This window comes from Phyllostomus hastatus, unplaced genomic scaffold (genome assembly GCF_019186645.2).
Source record: "Phyllostomus hastatus isolate PE091 unplaced genomic scaffold, TTU_PhHast_1.1 phas_contig_254, whole genome shotgun sequence".
Lineage (NCBI taxonomy): Eukaryota > Metazoa > Chordata > Mammalia > Chiroptera > Phyllostomidae > Phyllostomus > Phyllostomus hastatus.
This window is the reverse complement of record NW_025333810.1, coordinates 8,779,291-8,794,842: the sequence shown is the minus strand read 5'-3', so window position 1 is coordinate 8,794,842 and position 15,552 is coordinate 8,779,291. Positions and strand designations below refer to the sequence as shown.

At 43.1% G+C, this 15,552-nt stretch overlaps 1 protein-coding gene across 5 annotated transcripts in view; it reads left to right on the top strand.

The window, feature by feature from the left end:
• The window catches only part of MCC (MCC regulator of WNT signaling pathway), a 394,500-nt gene that overhangs the window by 220,524 nt on the left and 158,424 nt on the right, over positions 1-15,552 (top strand). The window lies entirely within an intron of this gene.

The following is a 15,552-nucleotide window of genomic DNA, read 5'->3' as shown; positions in this document are numbered from 1 at the left end:
TGCATTTATGTACTCTTTCTAAAATCGTTCAGAATCTCATAGTCTCTTAGGGACATTGTCTTAGAAAAGCCATGTATTGTATGAGTTTAAAAATTATAGATACTTGACCTTTTTTTTCATGTTAGCTTCTGATTTTAATGAAAATCCATTGCAGTGTGTGGTTTCTGTTTTTCAGGCCTGTGTCACACATCACTACTCCCATGCTTCTGAAAATGTTAGCTACTTTATGTGTTTGTTTCAAATAATGTGTCCCTTCACATGTGCTGCCAGCCGACTTCTCAGCCACTGAGGTTGTTTTTGATAAAGTGGGGTTGGGGTGGACATCGAAACCTCCAACAGTTGTGGTGGATGACCGATTTAAGTCTGTCCTTCAGTTATGTTCCCATATGTAAAAGCAGACTCCCGCAAAACCCTGCTGTATATGCAAACAATTGCATAAGTTAGCAGAAAAGAATCATTGTGTCTGTTTTCTTTTTAAGATTTTCATTTATTTTTATTTTAGAGAGAGAAAGGAGGGCAGGGGATGGGGGCGAGAGAGAGAGAAAGAGGCAGGCATTTGTTGTTCCACTTGTTTATCATTCATTGGTTGATTCTTCTCTGTGCCCTGACCGGGGATGGAACCTGCAACCTCGGCATATATCAGGATGACGCTCTAACCAACCGAGCTGCCCAGCTGGGGCTTCAGTCTGTTTCCTGAAGTTTTAGATGCTCTGATTGTGCCTCAAATGAAAAGCTGCTGTTAAGCAAATATGACATTTCTGGGGGTAGGATTCACTAACTTAGGATCAGGTGGCAGGAAGCCAGTGGCTGCACACAGGATTGTTCCAGAATTGAGTTATGAAGGTCAAGTGTAAAGTTGGGCTGTCAGAGTCTCCTATCTCATCCTCAGGTGGAGTGCCTCTGCCGTATTTCTAGCCAACTCACCTATTTTAAGCACTGCTAATTTCACCAATGAGAAAGCTTTTCTAACCTCCCTTGAGTTAATTTGTGAAGCCTTTAGTGTTGGGAGAGAGGTGAAGAGCTTGAAGTTTCTGCTTCTAGAGGGGGCCTTTCGATGAGCATCTTTCAAATGCTAGCTGGACATTTCCGGAGTACTGGAGTGTGTGTGCCTGGTTAGGGCGGGTCACACTCCCTAGAGAGTAGGTTAAAACTAACATCTCAGAGCACGAGGCTTAGGAAAAAAAACAAAAATGAAAAACCTCCAAACAACAAACTGCCCCGGCCCTAGCTGGTGTGGCTCAGGTTGGAACATCGTCCCACAAACTGAAAAGCCGTGGATTTGATTCCTGGTCAGGGCACATGCCTAGGCAGCAGGTTCAGTTCCCAGTCAGGCATATACAGGAGAAAACAGATCGATGTTTCTCTCGCACATCCATGTCTGTCTGCCTCTCTGTGTGTCTGTCTGTCGGTCTCTCTCTAAAATCAATAACAACATATCCTCAGGTGAGAATTAAAAAAAAAGAAACTAACACATGTCTATCCTATTGTCTGTGCTACACTATTTTAAAGGAAATTCACTTAACCTTTCCTTTACTAGAAAATAATTTCCTTATTTAGGGAGCGTCCCTGGTACCAGTCGACCTTGGTTTCTCCTGCTCCCTCTGTTCACTCAAGTCAGGTCTTCCTTTTGGCCTGTGTAATTATGCTCATGTGCTACCACACATCCTCTTTCTTTCTACCTCAGCAAATTCCACCTTCAAATTCCTCACCACATTTGTCTTCCTAATCCCCACCCCCTTTCTTAATCCCAGCCACACTGAGTCTAGGGACATAAGATCATCAGATACACTGGCTGGCTCATACTCATCAATATTGGCTGTGTATGTGTATATTGAGTGAAGGAGAAGGGATGTTAGCATTATATTCTTATATTCCAGAGTAAGATATAAGGTTTAAGATGAGGTCTCACATGCATTTTCTAAACTACGCCCACCCAGCTTAGCAGAACACCAGACTCTTGTGAAACACTAAACAAATATTTGAGAGAGAATTGGGGAGGAGGAAGGGAGAATATAGACAAATTATAGGAAGGTGCATTGAGATGCCATCGAAATCCTGGTCAGTCACTTGTCTGAGGGCAGAGAATGCCCTATTATACTGTTGAAAGCTTCGAGCTTCACTCTTTCCAGCACAGCATTGTCACCACATTCCCTGCCCTAGTTTATCCCTCTGTTAATGCCAAAATATGTGCTGCAAGAGCCTAATGAAAGTAATACGATAGACCAACTTGTGGTGATAAAAAGAAAAGAAAAAACAGCCATATGTCTTTAAAGTCAGGTGGAGACTGCATCTTACAAATCTTATCACTGCTGACAGAGATGGCTAGAAGGTGCAGCCATATGGAAAACAGTATGGAGGTTCCTAAAAAATTTAAAAATAGAACTAGCATGTGACCCAGCAATTCTACTTCCTGGGTATTTATCCAAAGAAACCCCAAACACTAATTTGAAAAGACATATGCACCCTTATGTTCATTGCAGCATTATCTCTAACAACCAAGATGTGGAAGCATGCATACCATTGATTTTCTTTGTTTAAAATATATTTTATTGATCATGCTATTTCAATTGTCCCAATTTTCCCTCCTTTGCTCCCCTTCTACCTGGTATCCCCCTTCCCTCCAGCAATCCCTACCCCCCTTAATTCCTGTCCACGGGTCGTGCATTTGAGTTCTTTGGCTTCTTCATTTCCTATACTATTCTTAACCTCTCCCTGTCTATTTTATACCTACCAATTATGCTTCTTAATCCCTGTACCTTTTCCCCATTTTCCTCCACCCCTCTGATAACCCTTCAAATGATCTCCATACCTATGCTTCTGTTCTTGTTCTGGTTATTGGCTTTGTTTGTTTGTTTGTTTTTAGATTCAGTTGGTGATGTGAATTTTTTTGCCATTTTAATGTTCATAGATTTGATCTTTTTCTTAAATAAAACCCTTTACTATTGCATATAATAAGGGCTTGGTGATGAACTCCTCTAGCTTTACCTTGTTTGGGAAGCACTTTATCTGTCCTTCCATTCTAAATGATTGCTGGATAGAGTAATCTAGGTTGTAGGTCCTTGCTTTTCATCACTTTGAATACTTCTTGCCAGCCCTTCTTGCCTGCAAAGTTTCTTTTGAGAAATCAGCTGACAGTCTTATGGGAACTCCTTTGTAGATAACACTCTGTTTTTCTCTTGCTGCTTTTAAGATTCTCTCTTTATCTTTAACATTTGGCATTTTAATTATGATGTGTCTTAGTGTGTTCCTCTTTAGGTCCAACTTGTATGGGACTCTCTGTGCTTCCTGGACTTGTATATCTACTTTCTTCACCAAATTAGGGAAGTTTTCTTGTATTATTTCTTCAAATAAGTTTCCAATTTCTTGTTCTTCCCTCTTCTCCTTCTGGCATACCTATGATTTGGATGTTGGTACATTTGGAGATGTCCCAGAGGCTTCTTATACTGTCCCTGTTTTGGTTTTTGTTTTTTAAATTCTTGATTCCTTTTTCTGTTCTTGTTGCATGCTTATCTCTTCCTTATGTTCCAAATCGTTGATCTGAACCCCAGCTTCCTTGTCTTGACTTTTGGTTCCCTATAGATTTTTCTTTATTTCACTTAGTGTAACCTTCATTTCTTCCTTTCTGTTTTTGCCATACTCAGTGAGTTCTTTGAGCATTCTGATCACCAGTGTTTTGAACTCTGCATCTGGTAGGTTGGTTATCTCAGTTTTGTTTAGTTCTTTTTGGGGGGTTTTATTCTCTTTTATTCAAGCTATATTTCTTTGTCTCCTCAATTTGGCAGCCTACCTATGTTTGTTTCTGTGTATTAGGCAGAGCTGCTTTGACTCCCTGTCTTAGCATGGCCTATTGTAGAAGAGTCACCTGTGAATTATGTGGGGTAGAACCTTCGGTAATCACCAAGGCAGGGCAACCTGCTTCACTGCTTTGTTTCTCTGTGTGGTGGGGAAGGGCTTGGAGAGGGGACAATGCCACTGCCTGGCTACTGGAAGTTTGCCCAGCAGTCACTCTGTTTTCAGTCACTCCACCTACTCCCTGTATGTGACTGGTGCCCTCCTAGCTGTTGCCATGGTACTGAATCCCAGAGTGGGTGGTGAGTTTGCATGTGTTCTAAGATTGAGGGCCCTTTAAATGGAGTTTCCTGAACACCAGCCATTTGTTCCATTGTCCCAGCCCCCACTGGTTTTTACAGCCAGAAGTTATGGGGATTTATCTTCCCAGCTCTGGAACCCTGGGCTGTGTGGTCTGGCCTGGAGCTGGGATCACTCAGTCCCAAGGTGTCTCTTCCAACTTTTATCCACCACACGTGGATATGGGACCACCTGTTCTGCCACCACCACTGCCTCTCCGTAGCACACTGAGACTCCTTACCTCTTAGCCTGTCTCCGAGATTCTGCCCCTCCTATCCCTCTGGATGAATGTGGCCTCTTTAAATCTTTGGTTGTTGGACTTCTACACAGTTTGATTTTCTGCCATAATCTGGGTGTTATTTGTTTTGAGATTTAGTTGCAATACTTTTTGTGGTTGTGTGAGGAGGCGAAGCATGTCTACCTATGTCTCCATCTTGACCAGAAATTCCTTTTTTTTAATACTCACTTGAGGACATTTCTTCATTTTTTTTTAAGAGAGGGGAAGGGGTAGGGAAAAGGGGAGAGAGAAACATTGATGTGAGAGAGAAGCATTGATTGGTTGCCTCCCCTATGCCCTGGACCAGGGATCAGACCAGCAACCTAGATATGTACCCTGACTGGGAGTCAGACCCACAACTTTTTAGTTACGGGCTGATGCTCCAACCAACTGAGCCACACCGGCCAGGGTGGGACAACATTTTTATAAGCTGTAACGGAATAACACTCTAGACATATCCATTTATAAATTTAACAAAAGCATTATCTGCTCTGCACCCCCCCCCTTTTTGTTTTGGAGTGGGTTTTTTTGTTGTGTTTTTTTGTTTTGTTTTGTTTTTTTGCCAAACTTACTGTTTCTTTTCTTTCTTTTTTTTTTTTTTTCCCAAAGAGTAGGTAAGACAAATGTGGAAACCGACCAAAATTTGTTACCTCAGGAAGTAGATGATTTCCTACAAGAATAACCATTGAAGAAGAGTATCAAAAGATTAAGAGCCACCAGGAACTACAGTCTAATGTGTGAAAGTAGCTCCTGCCCTGGCTGGTGTGGCTTAGTGAATAGGGTGCCGGCCTGAGAACCAAAGGGCTTCTGTTCGATTCCCAGTCAGAGCACGTGTCTGGGTTGCAGGCCAGGTCCCCAGTGGGGGGTGTGTGACATGCATCCACACATTGATGTTTCTCTCCCTCTCTTTCTTCCTCCCTTCCTCTTTCTCTAAAAATAAATAAATCTTTAAAAAAAGAAAAAGAAAGAAGATCCTTTCCTTTTCTGAGTGCAGTGTTGTCCTTGAATGAGAAAAAAATCATACCTTGCTTTTTTGCTTGACAATTTAATATAAAACTCCTTCCCAGAAGAAATTTCTGTACTTGGGTCTTTATAGTAAAATTATTACAGCCATAAATGTAGTCATGTACCCAAAGCCTGAAGGAAATCAGGGTAGGTTTGAAATACCATGTGTATATTCTGTCATCTTTGTTTCCTTTGTAGTCTTTATGGGCTGTGTTTGGGGTAACCCAGTGGAGTTGCCGGAGGCACAGTCAGCTGTTTCGTCGCGTTGCCTAGGTGGAGCATGACAGGTTGGGGATCCATTGATATATGACAATTGGGAGCAACAACATATTGGGAATGAAAATGTTTGAAGCCTTATTTGTTCTACTTCTGAAGCATTTTAATAAGTCTGTTCTTTATGACTTTAGGTAAACATGTCAAGTATTCCCTAAAATCAGAATGAGTTTTGTATGCATGAATTAATGAATTAATTAGAATGTCAATCTTGGAATGCAAGAGCCTGTCATGAAACCCAGACCCTTGGCACAGAATAGTCTCATTCTGTCAGAGACACAGCTTCTGTAAAAGCCCTGGTTGGAAGGGATGATATTTAGGGAAGGTAATTTAGAAGGCAGTCTATATAAGTCCACTTCTTGAAGTATTTTTAGGATCTATCTTTGGATGAAATTAGACTGCTATAGGAAATCTATGTATAGTGCTTCTGCCTTTTAATAATAGATTTTTTAAAATCGTATATTTTTTCATTACCATTAATCCCCCTTATACCCTCCTCCCCCTCCACCCACCCTCTCCCGGCCACAATTACCACACTGTTATCTGTGTCCATGAGTCTTTTTGCTTGATCCTTCCACCCCCAACCTCCCCCCCACACCCAAGAGCTGTCAGCCTGCACCCTGTCTGCGAGTCTGCCTCCATTGCTAAGTGAAATAAGCCATTCAGCCAGAGAAAGACAAATGCCATGTGATTTTACTCATGTGTAGAATCTAATGAACACACTGAACAAGCAAATAAGTATACCACTTCTCTTAACCCCTCACAGAAGGTCTTCAGGACCTGACTTCAGTGTTAGGTCTCTAAATTTTATAGTGAGTTGTAATATGCAGGAACATTAAGAAATTCATGTCTGCATTTTTGTAGCCATGTTTTTGGTGATGTTGCCTTTGGGTAAAGTAGTAGGTGAACTATTCTATTTCTTCAGGTGAACTAGTAAATTTGAAAGGTTAGTGTTACATCACAGCAATTGTATTTGTCTCATGGTTGAAAAACTTGATATTTTCCAGTTTTCTTTTCACCCCACATTTCAGATTAGAATGAAAGTCTTATCCCAACTCAAAGAATCTATTGAAAGAAAGTTGCAAAGAATATTATGAGAGGACTCAGTGTTTGTTTGTTTTTCTTTCCTTTTTTTTTTTTTTTTGGTGCAGGGCAGCAGACTGAGACGGGGAGAATCAGTCATTCAAGGGGCCAGCTATAAATAGCTTCTGGGTGTTCTTAAAGGTTGGTAGTTTCCTTCAGCATAAGATTAAGGAACTTTGTACTAAGGAGTTAGTCTTGTCTATTGGGGTAAAGGAGAGATAGATGCCAACTGTCTTCTCTTAAAGTTCACCGTGCAAAGACTTGATTTGAACAAATTATCCAGCTGATGAATTATTACATAGGGTAAGGCATAAGTAGGTTTACAGTTGTTTGTATGGAAATAATACAATAAATAATCATATAAGAATAAACTCTGTTTCGTGTGCTCACGACTATAAACCTACTTTCACCAAACCCTGTATGTTAGTGGTTTTTTTTCTTTTATATTGAGTAGGAAAATTTTTTTCTCTTTTTCAAAAGAAAGTTCATAGGCTAACCCATTTTGGCCACATCTCCGTTTCATCCACATTTGGTCCTTGGGCTCACAGGGACATGAGTTGAACGGTGTTAGTGGAGAGGAAGTTGAAATCATAGCACCAGGTGGAACGTGTGGGATTATTATCTGTGCTATTTTGGTGAGCAGATATTACCCATAAGTAAACATTTGTCCAGGTGAATTCTTTCCTTCAAATGAAAAGTGAAGTCCAACATGATTGAAATCTCAAGTATCCCAGGCTTTGCCTCTGCTGTTGAGAGCAGGGTCCTCGTTCAGCCACCTCTCTAATGTGGCCTTTGGGGGAGTAGCTTTTGTGCTGTTAACAAAACGTCATTATCGTGAGGTTTTGTATTACAGGTGTATATCTCTTAAATTGTTACTGCTGGCTAGGACCAGAATGGAGCACAAATATGCCTCATTTCTCCCAGTAGGTATCACTCTGAAAAGCCTGTGAGCGCAACTTTTACAAATGAGCTCGTGTTTAAGTGTTTTAGGAAAACCCTTTATTCAGGGGATCCCTGCTGAGAACCATTTTGTAAAGTGCTGTGCTCACAGTAGGCACTGGGTAACTGTGTGGATGGACAGATGGAAAGAAGGATCCTTTTGTGTGGCAAATCCTTTCATTAGAGAGGGCTCTGAGAAACTGTCTCCCAAACTGAGGGTGGGTGTCGCCAGACCCTGCTCCAGTTAATGGCCTTCGAATGTCTCCATCCACTATGCTGTGTCACCATTCATGAAAACACATAATACTTACTGGATGCTTACCTCATCTGTTATCTCATTTAACCCCCAACACGGCTCTGTGAGATGAGGAGACTGCACTTGACAGAAGCTCGCCCACAGCTTGCCAGGCTTGTGTGCCTGACACATAGTGGAGTCTGGTCTCTAATGTGAGTCTGTCTGATTCTGACGCTCTAACCCCTGTAACCTCTGTGTGTGCCCACTAGATGCCAGCTTCCTGAAAACCTGAGCTGTTTTATACTTCTTTGTCCCCTTAGCTTCAGCCACCCTGCCTGGTATGTTATAGGCTCTTAATGTGAATGAATGGGGAAGGAGGACCGAGGTTGTGGCTGGAAGATCTGGTTCAGCTCTAGTTCTGGTACCAGATGAGTCAGTTGTTCAGCCTCTCTAGAGCACCACATAACCTGGGGAAGTAATCCTTGCCCTGCCTGTATCGCCAGCACAGAGCTGTTGTGGGGATCAAATGAAAGAGAACTTATGGAAACCGTAAGGAACTATATAAAACTTAAGAAGGATTTGTAAATTAATGACCTAACTTACCTATTTTGTAAGTTCAAAATGGCTCAAGGCTAGGTTTCCTCAAAGCACCTGAAATATTTAAATGTTTAGAAAATACTTGACCTAAGGAAAGACTAGAGAACACGTCTTCTTTTTTAAATTAATTAATTAATTTTTCTTTTTCATCACCATTTATCCCCCTATACCCTCTCTCACACCCACCCACACCCTTCTGCTGGCCATCACTGAACTGTTGTTTGTGTCCATTTCTTTCTTTTTTTTTCATTTTTGCTCAATCCTTCCACTGCACTCTCAGCCCCAACCCCACAAAGCTGTCAGCCTGCTTTCTATCTAACAAACAAAACAGAGACAGACTCATAGATAGGGAACAAATCTTATGATGTGAATACGCATACTGGCAAGTGGGCAAACAACAGGGATTCCACTTGGATGGGAAGAAGCACTGCAGGCTCATGGAGTGTTCGCTGGCTGCAGAGTCTTGGGACCAGGATGCTCAGCAGAGTTTGGACACTACTTTCTTGGGGAAGCGTCTTTATCTTGCTGCCAGGCCTCAGTTTCTCTGTCCATAAAACAGGGTATTTGGACTGAATGACTCTGAGCTCCAGTGAGTGACCTGCCATTCTGAACTTGGGTGTTTGGAGCAGTCCTGCAGGATCAAGTTTTCCCGTTGTGTAGCTGTCGCTGGTCACACGGTGTTCACTGCCAGCTCCCCCGCTTTTCCACCGTGCTGGCAAAGGGGCTGGGCAGACTCTCACAGTCTGAGCAAAGAGGCCCCATCCCCGTGTGCATTTCCAGGTGTCTTTGAGAGCTGCTGGATTGCAAGTCTGTTCTGCGCACTGTCCAACTCAGGCTCCTCATTAACACCCTTGGTGCTGGCTTCAAGAGTCTTATTCGGAAGAATGATCTGTTACCACCCCCTTTGGTAGTCTCATTGTTTCTCTACAATCTCACTGTTAATCCATTGATTTGAAACTGTTAGATTTCTGTTATTTACAGCAATAAGATATTGTCCTACATTACATCATAAAAATATTTCTTAAGACTTTCTTTCATCTTGAGAACTATTTATACTTTCAAGACATACAGCCTGTGGATAGAAAGCCCTTCAAGACTGATAAGAATGTGCCCTCTAGTAGCATCTCTTTTTGGTAATATGTGGTTGCAGATTCACTGTTGAAGCTTCACATTGACACGGGCAAGTACACAGTGCAGGAAAGACTACCCACATTTTACAAATGAGCCTGGAAGGGGAAGGAAAGCTCACAAGGGACATGGCAGAGCTGGGGCTCAGACTTCGTTTTCTCCATCCTGCTTAGTCCACCTCTGGATGCTGCAAAGCCACATTCACCTCCGTGACAGTACAGGCACCAGCTGAGTCCTATTGAGGCAAGCAGGGTGGTAGGTAAAGTGGAGGAAATGGAGCCTCGGAAGTTAGCCTCCTTGCCCGTGCACCTGTGGCTGTTGATTATTTTTTCTCTCAGTCCTTCCTCTCCCGACTCGTAGGGCTAGCTCTTTATGTAAAATCTTGAGGTAGTGCCTTCATCTCAGCAGTATAAAATACATCAGGTTGTAGGGACTCACTGAGGAAAATGCTTATAAAGCATGGTCAGGAGAAAGGGAAGTATGGAAAAGACTGCGGCCAACATTCAGATTGCCCGCTTCCTTAACCACGAATGGGAAGAACCCCTGTGATGGAATTCTCTGACACTTTGTCTGTGACACCATAAACCAGCCTAGACTCCCTGTTCAGCCTTGTCGTGTGTTTAGGGTAAACTCGGTTGTGGACAGTTCCATTTTTCATTCTCGGTATTTGTATGTTTTCTCTGTTGTAGGTTTGCATTTATTACTTGTTGCATGTAAAACTGCATGCATTTATTGAATTTAATTTAGTTTTCCAAATGAATACACCTTGGATCTGAGGTCTAATATCTGAAAAACTGCAAATGGTATAGTCAGAAAGTAGTTGGAGTTACCCTCCCCCCTGGTAATAATTAGAATTGTGGGGCACAGAGCAAGCAACTTTGAAATGAATCCTCTTAATTTCTCCTGGATTCTTGACATCTCTATCTTCCTCTCCTGTTTCTCTGTCTGGAAGTGCTGTCTCTGCAGCCCACAGTCTGCACCTCCCTGCCCCATCAACCACCGCCCCCGCAATTTTTCCTCTTTGATGTTCTCCAAAGCACCCTCAGAACTGCCCAGAGGGTAGCACCCTCTGAAGCACCCTCAGAGACTTGAATACGTTCCAAGTATTTTAATAATAAAAGTAAATTTTTACTTGGTGCATATTTTCTCAGTACATTTCTAAGGAAAAGAGGTTGACGTTTTTAATAGCTGTCATCACAGTTTTAGAATTAAAAATCCTAACTTTCAAGATCAGGAAGTAGAGCTCTTTTAGCCAAGAGAGCTTTGTGTGCAGCGGGCGTCCTCTCTCAAGGTGGCTTCATAACGTAACTGTGCTGAGAAAGAGTCCTTTGTGGTGGTTTTTTTATGTGGCCTAGCATTCTTGTACTTATGCGTAATGCTAATGAAACTGTTCTTTCGAAACCTCTCGCCAGGCACGCGTGTTCCCTGGGAACACCAGTTATCTCCTCGATAGTTTGTAGGTTTTATGCTCATTCCTCTTTATTTATGTTGTCTGCTCAGAAAGCCTGTGGACAGAGACCAGCATTCTCTTGTGAGAGCTGTGGTACTTCAGGGATGGGGTAAAAATTGCTGGTAAAGATGGGCAAGTGGAGGAGGTCAGTGTGTGCTCCTTGGTTTCTTAGCACCTTCTATCCAGTTTAGTTAATTTATCTCTGTTAAGAATTAGTTTAGACTGGATTGGTTAAGGACCAATTTTAGTTATTGTCTTAGCATTCTTAAAAAACACATTGCACTTAGGCTGAATTGATCTGAGAATAAAACACCACGTTGCCTTGCCTGTGGCAAAGAAATCCCATAGCAAAACTCACACATCTGATATTTTCAAGTTCATTTTAACCTGCCATTTAATTTGTAGCCTTTATTTGTCATCTTTTGATGTGGTGGCAGCGGTAGCTCACACAGTGACAGGACTCTCCCATGGTGGTATGTTTCCTAGAACTCAAGTAATTTTGATCACTGCATCTGTGTAAAATCCAGTGCAGTTTCCTCCTCCCAGCGGCTTGCTTGCACAGTGCCTGGTTGAGTGGTTGAATGCTGGTCGCTGAGTTGCTTTGTTAAAGCCACAAACTTTAGAAGTGAAATCATCGCACCAAGTGATCCGGCTTATGTCCACAACTCCTCTGTAAATAGTACGTGTGCTGGGGGAGTATTATCTGGCCCCTGGGGACATCAGCAAAGTGGTTGTGAGACAGAGTAATCTGCTCTGGGTGGTGCTGAGAGCTCTTATTGATACAGGATTAGTCTTGGTGGAGACGCGTGCTGTCACATGGCCGTCACTGTGAGTGAGAGGAGTGAGATGAGAGGCCGGTGGGGGGAAGGGGAGGCCGCTGAGTCACTGAGTTCATTTAAAGGCTACTGCAGGGGTGGGCGGCCAGCAAGACCCACCCCTGGACTCTGTCACCACTGCACCACACCCTGGGTTAGTTAAGACCCCACTCCATGCTGACCACAGGGGATAACAGCACTTGACAAGGTAGGAACCTGAAAAGCTGGTCTGTCTCTCTCGGTGAGAGTCCCTGGGCAGAGACTCTGGGTATGAAGGAGGGAGGCTCCAGCTGACATAAGGGACTCAGCCTCTGGCCCTAAGTGTTGGCTTCTTTATACAAGATGGGAAGAGGGATGATTACTCCAAGACACCTTGACGTGGTGGTGCCTTGAAGTTCTGAAAGGGAAAAGAGGAAATTGTGTATGTTTTACTTAGTCTAGCAGTCAGGTGCTAGATTGGGCATAAGTTACATTTAAACTGGTCAGTGAGCAGGCATTTGTTAAAGTAGGTGAGAAAAAATATATTAAGTCACCCCTTTTTTGTGGGTGCCTTACAGGTAGTCTGAAGCTTTTATACCACTAGAAAAAGTACAAAAATGGCAAACTTCTATCTATACTGGGGATGAAGGGAGAGTGGAAGGCATTCGGGGTGGGCAGGGAATCGGGGCAGTGTCGTAGTCTAATGAACTGCCTTCAGCTGCGTTCCCAGCCTCAGAGGGCCGCTGCCCCTCTGCGTGTGCTCAGCAGGCTCGATGCAGGGGGCCCGTGTGTTTCTGTGATAGCACCGTACACTCTGGAGGCCGATCTGCATGACTGCTGATAGATAAACTGTTAACGTCTGAAAAAGGACCTAAAGAGATGAGTCTGCAGACCAATATGTCTTGTCAGAGAAAAGATCAAAAGTTGGTGGTGGCTGGAGAAAACCTTTCAAAATGAACTCTGAATGCCAATGCCACCCAGCCTAGCGTGGCCATCCCAGAGAATTGATTTTGGCATGTCTAGGATAAAACGTGCCTGCTTGAACAAGGCAAATTTTTGTTTTTGTTTTTTAAAAAACTAGTAAAAGATCATTTCCTCATGAAGTTACATGTGCATGTAGGCAGAATGGGGGTTTGCTTTATTTTATGAGCTTCTTCCCCATTCCTCCTTTTTTCTTTCTTTTGCAGACTGGACATGGAATTCTGTTAATCCCAGTTTGTTCTGAGGTGTCGGAGGCAAGGAAAGCAGGCAGCAGCTGTTTGGTGGCTTCAGTAAAAGGGGGAGACTAGTGATGGAGGACAGAGGTTGTGCAGGGTCAGTGAAGAAGGAGAGCCTGTTTCAGTGCAAGGAAAGTTTGCTGTTTAATTGGTTATGTTGGCAGCCAGTGAGGACTGGGAAGGAAGAGAGGAAAGATGAAGAGAACGGGGTTGTGAGGGGCAGGGGCGGAGGTCATTCCTTCCTGCCATCGCCTCTTTCCTGGCTGCAGTGACTATAGCCTGTCTGCTGGCATGTTGCTTGGATGGCCCGTCAGGAAATCATTTCATTCCTGGCTCCCCTGGTCTCAATTAGCTTGAGTGTAAAAACTTGCTTAGTTTAATCGGTCCCTCTAGCAGGATAAGACTTTCCCCTTTTAAAGAGAAAGGAATGTGTGTCTTGGGCATTAATGAACCTTTACTAAACTAACCTTCCTGCATAATTAAATTACTTGCTTTGAAGTAAAGGAGCACCAAAAAATTAAAGGTCGGAGTATGATTCCAGAACATGGTTTAAATTTCTTTCAGGTTTTAATAAAAGGTAAAAAAGAGAGAGAGGGCATGGCAATAGCATCAGCTCTGAAATTTAAGAAGTTTGTTTAGCAACACTGGTAACTGGGAAGAAAAACAAAAGTGAGGTGGTTCTTGGATTTTGTAAATCATCAACAAGGATCCGTGGAGTAGGACTCCGTCTAATTTAGGGCCCTAGATTACGGAGGGGCAGCATGCTAGGTTGCCGTAGGCCAGTCATTTCTAATTCCAGATCCAAGTACTGGTGTGTGGTGGATACCGTCCTGCGGTATCCATCTTGGCTGCGGATGTTCATCAAAACATGCTAAAAACATACACAGAGACAACCAGGTCCTGTGGGGGAATAGGAACAGAAGGGCCACTCCTCACGTGGGGAGCGCCTATCTTAGGTTCATTCTCTTTCTTAGAGAATTGTTACCCGTCATTGACTGCCGATCATGCCAGGGAAATAAGTTTTGTCTCCTCAGTGGCTCCTGGTCCAGAGGTCTTTCACTCAGCCTAAGTCACAGGGGTTATAGCTTCCTGAGACCAGGCAGGGTGGCCCCCAACACTGGTGATGGCAGCTTAATTTTAGAGAGCTCTATTAGAGGCTTTTCCCTCCACGTGTAATGGTTCAACATAAGAATTTAAATGAGTGCTCTCCAATAAGCTGCCATACTCCAAATGACCTGCAGATTACCAAATGCGGAATGTTAGCCCTCCGTCTAGTACTCAGTCAAGTTAGTGTTCGGGAAATGCAGATACAAAAGGCCTCCTCTTCTGGCTTCTGGGAACACACCAGCAGTTCCCCACCGGCTAAGGGCCTCCAGGCCTCACTGCTGGTGTCAGATGTGGGGGTGCTGTCTAGCTTTAATCCCCCTATTGCTCTATCTTTGAAATTCCTATTTCTGGCAGTTGAACCTTTTGCTTATGATGTTGGCTTTTTTAAAATTAAGGTTTATCCAACATTCCTATAAATTTTAAATGAGTAAGTGGCTTTCTGTATCAGCTTAGTCTGCTATGCAGACCCAAGGTCTAGCCTACTAAATGGACCTGGGAGGTTAAGAATATGAGACCATTTTGAACCACTCAGTCTTGGTGCTGGAAGGAACCCTGCCGCCACTCCCTCTGTGTAGCCATTTGCATTCTAACAGAGAGGAGGTGGGATCTGTGGACGCAGTCAAGGATGTATCTTAGAGTGACACGTGGTTCTACTCTATAAAGTTGTCATCCTGACACATAACTGCTGTCCTGTCACCTCCTCTGGATGGCTTTCACTGAACACCTTCCTGGTGTTAGATTGCTTCCACCGAGGCTATATTTGTATGAGATCAACTTTTCTTCATGAGTTCAGCTTCATAAAGTTTACAACCCATGGGCTATGCATTTTTGATGGTATACTATCTTTTATTTTTTCCTAGTGAGTTTGAAACCCCTTCTCTGGTAACCTGTCATATTTATTGTCTTCCACTGTAGCTAGGTTTTGTTTTGTCTAGGTATCTTTCTCCACTTCCCAAATTTCACGTTAAAACTTGTTCACCTTGGTCCATTCCCAAACTGCTTTCACCAGTGCTCATGCTGCGTCCTTTCTCCCTATTAGGGGTTATTATTTTAGTGTCTTACATACATGGTACCAAAAATAATAAATAGAAATCTTGTCTTGCATCATCATGGGTGCTGTTATAATCCATGTCCATGTCTATCTTTAAAGATCAATGACTTTTATAAAGAGAAAGCCAGGAAAATACCTGTCTTGGGTTTCAGAACTGTCTTCAGGAAGTTCAGAATGTTTGAATCGTGTCACTTGTTCTGTGTGATTTAGCAGGTGGGGAGAGGGGAGGGCGGGATCCGCCTTGGCAAGCTGTCATGTCGTCGTTCTC